Source organism: Pelecanus crispus, chromosome 30 (genome assembly GCF_030463565.1).
Source record: "Pelecanus crispus isolate bPelCri1 chromosome 30, bPelCri1.pri, whole genome shotgun sequence".
NCBI lineage: Eukaryota > Metazoa > Chordata > Aves > Pelecaniformes > Pelecanidae > Pelecanus > Pelecanus crispus.
This window is the reverse complement of record NC_134672.1, coordinates 1,208,635-1,219,853: the sequence shown is the minus strand read 5'-3', so window position 1 is coordinate 1,219,853 and position 11,219 is coordinate 1,208,635.

Here is an 11,219-nt window from a genome sequence, read left to right as displayed (position 1 = left end):
CACACCACCTCCCAAAGTGCAAACGTCCAAGCCATTTCTCCCCTACGATAGGCCTAAGGGCTTAGAGCTGTTGCTGGTCCTCACCTTCCCTTGACACCGCTTTCACAGCCAAACACACGCTGCCCATCTACCCTGGCTTTGCCTCCCAGCACTCCCAACACACATTCTCAGGTTGAATCTCATTCTCACTGCCGGCACAGACCACCTCCCAAAGTGAAAATACCCAAGGCATTTCTCCCATACGATAGGCCTAAGGGCTTAGAGCTGTTGCTGGTCTTCACCTTCCCTTGACACCGCTTTGACAGCCAAACACACTCTGGCCATCTACGCTGGTTTTGCCTCCCAGCACTCCCAAAACACATTCTCAGGTTGAATCTCACTCTCACTCCCGGCACACAACACCTCCCAAAGTGCAAACGTCCAAGCATTTTCTGCCGCATGCTACATCTAAGGGCTTAGAGCTGTTGCTGGCCCTCACCTTCCCTTGACACCGCTTTCACAGCCAAACGCACTCTGCCCATCTGCCTTTGCCTCAACTGCCAGCACTCCCAACACACATTCTCAGGCTCACTCTCACTCTCACTCCCGGCACAGACCACCTCCCAAAGTGCAAACCTCCAAGCCATTTCTCCCACACGATAGGCCTAAGTGCTTAGAGCTGTTGCTGGTCCTCACCTTCCCTTGACACCGCTTTCACAGCCAAACGCACTCTCCCCATCTGCGCTGCCCTTGCCTCCCAGCACTCCCAACACACGTTCTCAAGCACACTCACGCTCTCACTCTCACTCCCAGCACAGACCACCTCCCAAAGTCAAAACACCCAACCGATTTCTGACATACGCTACATCTAAGGGCTTAGAGCTGTGGCTGGTCCTCACCTTCCCTTGACACCGCTTTCACAGCCAAACACACTCTGCCCATCTACGCTGGTTTTGCCTCCCAGCACTCCCAAACACATTCTCAGGTTGAATCTCACTATCACTGCCGGCACAGACCACTTCCCAAAGAGCAAATACCCAAGCCATTTCTGGCACACGCTACATCTAAGGCCTTAGAGCTGTTGCTGCTCCTCACCTTCCCTTGACACCGCTTTCACAGACAAACACACTCTGGCCATCTGCCTTTGCCTTCCCTCCCAGCACTCCCAACACACTCTCACTACCGGCACAGACCACCTCCCAAAATGCCACCACCAAACCGATTTCTGACACACGCTACATCTAAGGGCTTAGAGCTGTTGCTGGTCCTCACCTTCCCTTGACACCGCTTTCACAGCCAAACGCACTCTGCCCATCTGCACTGCCCTTGCCTCCCAGCACTCCCAACACACATTCTCAGGCACGCTCACGCTCTCACTCTGACTCCCAGCACAGACCACCTCCCAAAGTGAAAATACCCAAGCCATTTCTGACACACGCTACATCTACGGGCTTAGAGCTGTGGCTGGTCCTCACCTTCCCTTGACACCGCTTTCACAGCCAAACGCACTCTGCCCATCTGCGCTGCCCTTGCCTCCCAGCACTCCCAACACACATTCTCAGTCTCACTATCACTCTCACTCCCGGCACACACCACCTCCCAAAGTGCAAACGTCCAAGCCAATTCTCCCCTACGATAGGCCTAAGGGCTTAGAGCTGTTGCTGGTCCTCACCTTCCCTTGACACTGCTTTCACAGACAAACACACTCTGGCCATCTGCGCTGCCCTTGCCTCACAGCACTCCCAACACACATTCTCAGGCTCACTCTCACTCTCACTCCCGGCACAGACCACCTCCCAAAGTGCAAACACCCAAGCGATTTCTGACACACGCTACATCTAAGAGCTTAGAGCTGTTGCTGGTCCTCACCTTCCCTTGACACCGCTTTCACAGCCAAGCACACTCTGGCCATCTAGCCTGGCTTTGCCTCCCAGCACTCCCAACACACATTCTCAGGCTCAATCTCACTCTCACTCCCGGCACACAACACCTCCCAAAGTGCAAACGTCCAAGCATTTTCTGCCGCATGCTACATCTAAGGGCTTAGAGCTGTTGCTGGTCCTCACCTTCCCTTGACACCGCTTTCACAGCCAAACACACTCTGGCCATCCGCCTTTGCCTTGCCTCCCAGCACTCCCAAAACACTCTCACTCCCAGCACAGACCACCTCCCAAAGTGCAAACCCCCAAGGGATATCTGACAAACGCTAAATCTAAGGGCTTAGAGCTGTTGCTGGTCCTCACCTTCCCTTGACACCGCTTTCACAGCCAAACACACTCTGGCCATCCGCCTTTGCCTTGCCTCCCAGCACTCCCAACACACATTCTCAGGTTGAATCTCACTCTCACTCCCGGCACAGACCACCTCCCAAAGTGCAAACGTCCAAGCCATTTCTCCCATACGATAGGCCTAAGGGCTTAGAGCTGTGACTGGTCCTCACCTTCCCTTGACACCGCTTTCACAGCCAAACGCACTCTGCCCATCTGCGCTGCCCTTGCCTCCCAGCACTCCCAACACACATTCTCAGTCTCACTATCACTCTCACTCCCGGCACACACCACCTCCCAAAGTGCAAACGTCCAAGCCATTTCTCCCCTACGATAGGCCTAAGGGCTTAGAGCTGTGGCTGGTCCTCACCTTCCCTTGACACCGCTTTCACAGCCAAACACACTCTCCCCATCTACCCTGGCTTTGCCTCCCAGCACTCCCAAAACACATTCTCAGGTTGAATCTCACTATCACTGCCAGCACAGACCACTATCCAAAGAGCAAATACCCAAGCGATTTCTGGCACACGCTACATCTAAGGCCTTAGAGCTGTTGCTGGTCTTCACCTTCCCTTGACACCGCTTTCACAGACAAACACACTCTGGCCATCTGCCTTTGCCTTCCCTCCCAGCACTCCCAACACACTCTCACTACCGGCACAGACCACCTCCCAAAATGCCAACACCCAAGCGATTTCTGACACACGCTCCATCTAAGGGCTTAGAGCTGTTGCTGGTCTTCACCTTCCCTTGACAACGCTTTCACAGCCAAACACACTCTGCCCATCTAACCTGGCTTTGCCTCCCAGCACTCCCAACACACATTGTCAGGCTCAATCTCACTCTCACTCACGGCACAGACCACCTCCCAAAGTGAAAATACCCAAGCGATTTCTGACACACGCTACATCTAAGGGCTTAGAGCTGTTGCTGGTCCTCACCTTCCCTTGACACCGCTTTCACAGCCAAACGCACTCTGCCCATCTGCACTGCCCTTCCCTCCCAGCACTCCCAACACACATTCTCAGGCACGCTCACGCTCTCACTCTGACTCCCAGCACAGACCACCTCCCAAAGTGAAAATACCCAAGCCATTTCTGACACACGCTACATCTACGGGCTTCGAGCTGTGACTGGTCCTCACCTTCCCTTGACACCGCTTTCACAGCCAAACGCACTCTGCCCATCTGCGCTGCCCTTGCCTCCCAGCACTCCCAACACACATTCTCAGTCTCACTATCACTCTCACTCCCGGCACACACCACCTCCCAAAGTGCAAACGTCCAAGCCATTTCTCCCCTACGATAGGCCTAAGGGCTTAGAGCTGTTGCTGGTCCTCACCTTCCCTTGACACCGCTTTCACAGCCAAACACACGCTGCCCATCTACCCTGGCTTTGCCTCCCAGCACTCCCAACACACATTCTCAGGTTGAATCTCATTCTCACTGCCGGCACAGACCACCTCCCAAAGTGAAAATACCCAAGGCATTTCTCCCATACGATAGGCCTAAGGGCTTAGAGCTGTTGCTGGTCTTCACCTTCCCTTGACACCGCTTTGACAGCCAAACACACTCTGGCCATCTACGCTGGTTTTGCCTCCCAGCACTCCCAAAACACATTCTCAGGTTGAATCTCACTCTCACTCCCGGCACACAACACCTCCCAAAGTGCAAACGTCCAAGCATTTTCTGCCGCATGCTACATCTAAGGGCTTAGAGCTGTTGCTGGCCCTCACCTTCCCTTGACACCGCTTTCACAGCCAAACGCACTCTGCCCATCTGCCTTTGCCTCAACTGCCAGCACTCCCAACACACATTCTCAGGCTCACTCTCACTCTCACTCCCGGCACAGACCACCTCCCAAAGTGCAAACCTCCAAGCCATTTCTCCCACACGATAGGCCTAAGTGCTTAGAGCTGTTGCTGGTCCTCACCTTCCCTTGACACCGCTTTCACAGCCAAACACACTCTGCCCATCTGCCTTTGCCTTGCCTCCCAGCACTCCCAAAACACTCTCACTACCGGCACAGACCACCTCCCAAAGTGCAAACCCCCAAGCGATATCTGACAAACGCTAAATCTAAGGGCTTAGAGCTGTTGCTGGTCCTCACCTTCCCTTGACACCGCTTTCACAGCCAAACGCACTCTCCCCATCTGCGCTGCCCTTGCCTCCCAGCACTCCCAACACACGTTCTCAAGCACACTCACGCTCTCACTCTCACTCCCAGCACAGACCACCTCCCAAAGTCAAAACACCCAACCGATTTCTGACATACGCTACATCTAAGGGCTTAGAGCTGTGGCTGGTCCTCACCTTCCCTTGACACCGCTTTCACAGCCAAACACACTCTGCCCATCTACGCTGGTTTTGCCTCCCAGCACTCCCAAACACATTCTCAGGTTGAATCTCACTATCACTGCCGGCACAGACCACTTCCCAAAGAGCAAATACCCAAGCCATTTCTGGCACACGCTACATCTAAGGCCTTAGAGCTGTTGCTGCTCCTCACCTTCCCTTGACACCGCTTTCACAGACAAACACACTCTGGCCATCTGCCTTTGCCTTCCCTCCCAGCACTCCCAACACACTCTCACTACCGGCACAGACCACCTCCCAAAATGCCACCACCAAACCGATTTCTGACACACGCTACATCTAAGGGCTTAGAGCTGTTGCTGGTCCTCACCTTCCCTTGACACCGCTTTCACAGCCAAACGCACTCTGCCCATCTGCACTGCCCTTGCCTCCCAGCACTCCCAACACACATTCTCAGGCACGCTCACGCTCTCACTCTGACTCCCAGCACAGACCACCTCCCAAAGTGAAAATACCCAAGCCATTTCTGACACACGCTACATCTACGGGCTTAGAGCTGTGGCTGGTCCTCACCTTCCCTTGACACCGCTTTCACAGCCAAACGCACTCTGCCCATCTGCGCTGCCCTTGCCTCCCAGCACTCCCAACACACATTCTCAGTCTCACTATCACTCTCACTCCCGGCACACACCACCTCCCAAAGTGCAAACGTCCAAGCCATTTCTCCCCTACGATAGGCCTAAGGGCTTAGAGCTGTTGCTGGTCCTCACCTTCCCTTGACACTGCTTTCACAGACAAACACACTCTGGCCATCTGCGCTGCCCTTGCCTCACAGCACTCCCAACACACATTCTCAGGCTCACTCTCACTCTCACTCCCGGCACAGACCACCTCCCAAAGTGCAAACACCCAAGCGATTTCTTACACACGCTACATCTAAGAGCTTAGAGCTGTTGCTGGTCCTCACCTTCCCTTGACACCGCTTTCACAGCCAAGCACACTCTGGCCATCTACCCTGGCTTTGCCTCCCAGCACTCCCAACACACATTCTCAGGCTCAATCTCACTCTCACTCCCGGCACACAACACCTCCCAAAGTGCAAACGTCCAAGCATTTTCTGCCGCATGCTACATCTAAGGGCTTAGAGCTGTTGCTGGTCCTCACCTTCCCTTGACACCGCTTTCACAGCCAAACACACTCTGGCCATCCGCCTTTGCCTTGCCTCCCAGCACTCCCAAAACACTCTCACTCCCAGCACAGACCACCTCCCAAAGTGCAAACCCCCAAGGGATATCTGACAAACGCTAAATCTAAGGGCTTAGAGCTGTTGCTGGTCCTCACCTTCCCTTGACACCGCTTTCACAGCCAAACACACTCTGGCCATCCGCCTTTGCCTTGCCTCCCAGCACTCCCAACACACATTCTCAGGTTGAATCTCACTCTCACTCCCGGCACAGACCACCTCCCAAAGTGCAAACGTCCAAGCCATTTCTCCCATACGATAGGCCTAAGGGCTTAGAGCTGTGACTGGTCCTCACCTTCCCTTGACACCGCTTTCACAGCCAAACGCACTCTGCCCATCTGCGCTGCCCTTGCCTCCCAGCACTCCCAACACACATTCTCAGTCTCACTATCACTCTCACTCCCGGCACACACCACCTCCCAAAGTGCAAACGTCCAAGCCATTTCTCCCCTACGATAGGCCTAAGGGCTTAGAGCTGTGGCTGGTCCTCACCTTCCCTTGACACCGCTTTCACAGCCAAACACACTCTCCCCATCTACCCTGGCTTTGCCTCCCAGCACTCCCAAAACACATTCTCAGGTTGAATCTCACTATCACTGCCGGCACAGACCACTATCCAAAGAGCAAATACCCAAGCGATTTCTGGCACACGCTACATCTAAGGCCTTAGAGCTGTTGCTGGTCTTCACCTTCCCTTGACACCGCTTTCACAGACAAACACACTCTGGCCATCTGCCTTTGCCTTCCCTCCCAGCACTCCCAACACACTCTCACTACCGGCACAGACCACCTCCCAAAATGCCAACACCCAAGCGATTTCTGACACACGCTCCATCTAAGGGCTTAGAGCTGTTGCTGGTCTTCACCTTCCCTTGACAACGCTTTCACAGCCAAACACACTCTGCCCATCTAACCTGGCTTTGCCTCCCAGCACTCCCAACACACATTGTCAGGCTCAATCTCACTCTCACTCACGGCACAGACCACCTCCCAAAGTGAAAATACCCAAGCCATTTCTGACACACGCTACATCTACGGGCTTAGAGCTGTGGCTGGTCCTCACCTTCCCTTGACACCGCTTTCACAGCCAAACGCACTCTGCCCATCTGCGCTGCCCTTGCCTCCCAGCACTCCCAACACACATTCTCAGTCTCACTATCACTCTCACTCCCGGCACACACCACCTCCCAAAGTGCAAACGTCCAAGCCATTTCTCCCCTACGATAGGCCTAAGGGCTTAGAGCTGTGGCTGGTCCTCACCTTCCCTTGACACCGCTTTCACAGCCAAACACACTCTCCCCATCTACCCTGGCTTTGCCTCCCAGCACTCCCAAAACACATTCTCAGGTTGAATCTCACTATCACTGCCGGCACAGACCACTATCCAAAGAGCAAATACCCAAGCGATTTCTGGCACACGCTACATCTAAGGCCTTAGAGCTGTTGCTGGTCCTCACCTTCCCTTGACACCGCTTTCACAGACAAACACACTCTGGCCATCTGCCTTTGCCTTCCCTCCCAGCACTCCCAACACACTCTCACTACCGGCACAGACCACCTCCCAAAATGCCAACACCCAAGCGATTTCTGACACACGCTCCATCTAAGGGCTTAGAGCTGTTGCTGGTCTTCACCTTCCCTTGACAACGCTTTCACAGCCAAACACACTCTGCCCATCTAACCTGGCTTTGCCTCCCAGCACTCCCAACACACATTGTCAGGCTCAATCTCACTCTCACTCACGGCACAGACCACCTCCCAAAGTGAAAATACCCAAGCGATTTCTGACACACGCTACATCTAAGGGCTTAGAGCTGTTGCTGGTCCTCACCTTCCCTTGACACTGCTTTCACAGACAAACACACTCTGGCCATCTGCGCTGCCCTTGCCTCACAGCACTCCCAACACACATTCTGAGTCTCACTCTCACTCTCACTCCCGGCACAGACCACCTCCCAAAGTGCAAACACCCAAGCGATTTCTGACACACGCTACATCTAAGAGCTTAGAGCTGTTGCTGGTCCTCACCTTCCCTTGACACCGCTTTCACAGCCAAGCACACTCTGGCCATCTACCCTGGCTTTGCCTCCCAGCACTCCCAACACACATTCTCAGGCTCAATCTCACTCTCACTCCCGGCACACAACACCTCCCAAAGTGCAAACGTCCAAGCATTTTCTGCCGCATGCTACATCTAAGGGCTTAGAGCTGTTGCTGGTCCTCACCTTCCCTTGACACCGCTTTCACAGCCAAACACACTCTGGCCATCCGCCTTTGCCTTGCCTCCCAGCACTCCCAAAACACTCTCACTCCCAGCACAGACCACCTCCCAAAGTGCAAACCCCCAAGGGATATCTGACAAACGCTAAATCTAAGGGCTTAGAGCTGTTGCTGGTCCTCACCTTCCCTTGACACCGCTTTCACAGCCAAACACACTCTGGCCATCCGCCTTTGCCTTGCCTCCCAGCACTCCCAACACACATTCTCAGGTTGAATCTCACTCTCACTCCCGGCACAGACCACCTCCCAAAGTGCAAACGTCCAAGCCATTTCTCCCATACGATAGGCCTAAGGGCTTAGAGCTGTGACTGGTCCTCACCTTCCCTTGACACCGCTTTCACAGCCAAACGCACTCTGCCCATCTGCGCTGCCCTTGCCTCCCAGCACTCCCAACACACATTCTCAGTCTCACTATCACTCTCACTCCCGGCACACACCACCTCCCAAAGTGCAAACGTCCAAGCCATTTCTCCCCTACGATAGGCCTAAGGGCTTAGAGCTGTGGCTGGTCCTCACCTTCCCTTGACACCGCTTTCACAGCCAAACACACTCTCCCCATCTACCCTGGCTTTGCCTCCCAGCACTCCCAAAACACATTCTCAGGTTGAATCTCACTATCACTGCCGGCACAGACCACTATCCAAAGAGCAAATACCCAAGCGATTTCTGGCACACGCTACATCTAAGGCCTTAGAGCTGTTGCTGGTCTTCACCTTCCCTTGACACCGCTTTCACAGACAAACACACTCTGGCCATCTGCCTTTGCCTTCCCTCCCAGCACTCCCAACACACTCTCACTACCGGCACAGACCACCTCCCAAAATGCCAACACCCAAGCGATTTCTGACACACGCTCCATCTAAGGGCTTAGAGCTGTTGCTGGTCTTCACCTTCCCTTGACAACGCTTTCACAGCCAAACACACTCTGCCCATCTAACCTGGCTTTGCCTCCCAGCACTCCCAACACACATTGTCAGGCTCAATCTCACTCTCACTCACGGCACAGACCACCTCCCAAAGTGAAAATACCCAAGCCATTTCTGACACACGCTACATCTACGGGCTTAGAGCTGTGGCTGGTCCTCACCTTCCCTTGACACCGCTTTCACAGCCAAACGCACTCTGCCCATCTGCGCTGCCCTTGCCTCCCAGCACTCCCAACACACATTCTCAGTCTCACTATCACTCTCACTCCCGGCACACACCACCTCCCAAAGTGCAAACGTCCAAGCCATTTCTCCCCTACGATAGGCCTAAGGGCTTAGAGCTGTGGCTGGTCCTCACCTTCCCTTGACACCGCTTTCACAGCCAAACACACTCTCCCCATCTACCCTGGCTTTGCCTCCCAGCACTCCCAAAACACATTCTCAGGTTGAATCTCACTATCACTGCCGGCACAGACCACTATCCAAAGAGCAAATACCCAAGCGATTTCTGGCACACGCTACATCTAAGGCCTTAGAGCTGTTGCTGGTCTTCACCTTCCCTTGACACCGCTTTCACAGACAAACACACTCTGGCCATCTGCCTTTGCCTTCCCTCCCAGCACTCCCAACACACTCTCACTACCGGCACAGACCACCTCCCAAAATGCCAACACCCAAGCGATTTCTGACACACGCTCCATCTAAGGGCTTAGAGCTGTTGCTGGTCCTCACCTTCCCTTGACACCGCTTTCACAGCCAAACACACTCTGCCCATCTAACCTGGCTTTGCCTCCCAGCACTCCCAACACACATTGTCAGGCTCAATCTCACTCTCACTCACGGCACAGACCACCTCCCAAAGTGAAAATACCCAAGCGATTTCTGACACACGCTACATCTAAGGGCTTAGAGCTGTTGCTGGTCCTCACCTTCCCTTGACACCGCTTTCACAGCCAAACGCACTCTGCCCATCTGCGCTGCCCTTGCCTCCCAGCACTCCCAACACACATTCTGAGTCTCACTCTCACTCTCACTCCCGGCACAGACCACCTCCCAAAGTGCAAACACCCAAGCGATTTCTTACACACGCTACATCTAAGAGCTTAGAGCTGTTGCTGGTCCTCACCTTCCCTTGACACCGCTTTCACAGCCAAGCACACTCTGGCCATCTACCCTGGCTTTGCCTCCCAGCACTCCCAACACACATTCTCAGGCTCAATCTCACTCTCACTCCCGGCACACAACACCTCCCAAAGTGCAAACGTCCAAGCATTTTCTGCCGCATGCTACATCTAAGGGCTTAGAGCTGTTGCTGGTCCTCACCTTCCCTTGACACCGCTTTCACAGCCAAACACACTCTGGCCATCCGCCTTTGCCTTGCCTCCCAGCACTCCCAAAACACTCTCACTCCCAGCACAGACCACCTCCCAAAGTGCAAACCCCCAAGGGATATCTGACAAACGCTAAATCTAAGGGCTTAGAGCTGTTGCTGGTCCTCACCTTCCCTTGACACCGCTTTCACAGCCAAACACACTCTGGCCATCCGCCTTTGCCTTGCCTCCCAGCACTCCCAACACACATTCTCAGGTTGAATCTCACTCTCACTCCCGGCACAGACCACCTCCCAAAGTGCAAACGTCCAAGCCATTTCTCCCATACGATAGGCCTAAGGGCTTAGAGCTGTGACTGGTCCTCACCTTCCCTTGACACCGCTTTCACAGCCAAACGCACTCTGCCCATCTGCGCTGCCCTTGCCTCCCAGCACTCCCAACACACATTCTCAGTCTCACTATCACTCTCACTCCCGGCACACACCACCTCCCAAAGTGCAAACGTCCAAGCCATTTCTCCCCTACGATAGGCCTAAGGGCTTAGAGCTGTGGCTGGTCCTCACCTTCCCTTGACACCGCTTTCACAGCCAAACACACTCTCCCCATCTACCCTGGCTTTGCCTCCCAGCACTCCCAAAACACATTCTCAGGTTGAATCTCACTATCACTGCCGGCACAGACCACTATCCAAAGAGCAAATACCCAAGCGATTTCTGGCACACGCTACATCTAAGGCCTTAGAGCTGTTGCTGGTCTTCACCTTCCCTTGACACCGCTTTCACAGACAAACACACTCTGGCCATCTGCCTTTGCCTTCCCTCCCAGCACTCCCAACACACTCTCACTACCGGCACAGACCACCTCCCAAAATGCCAACA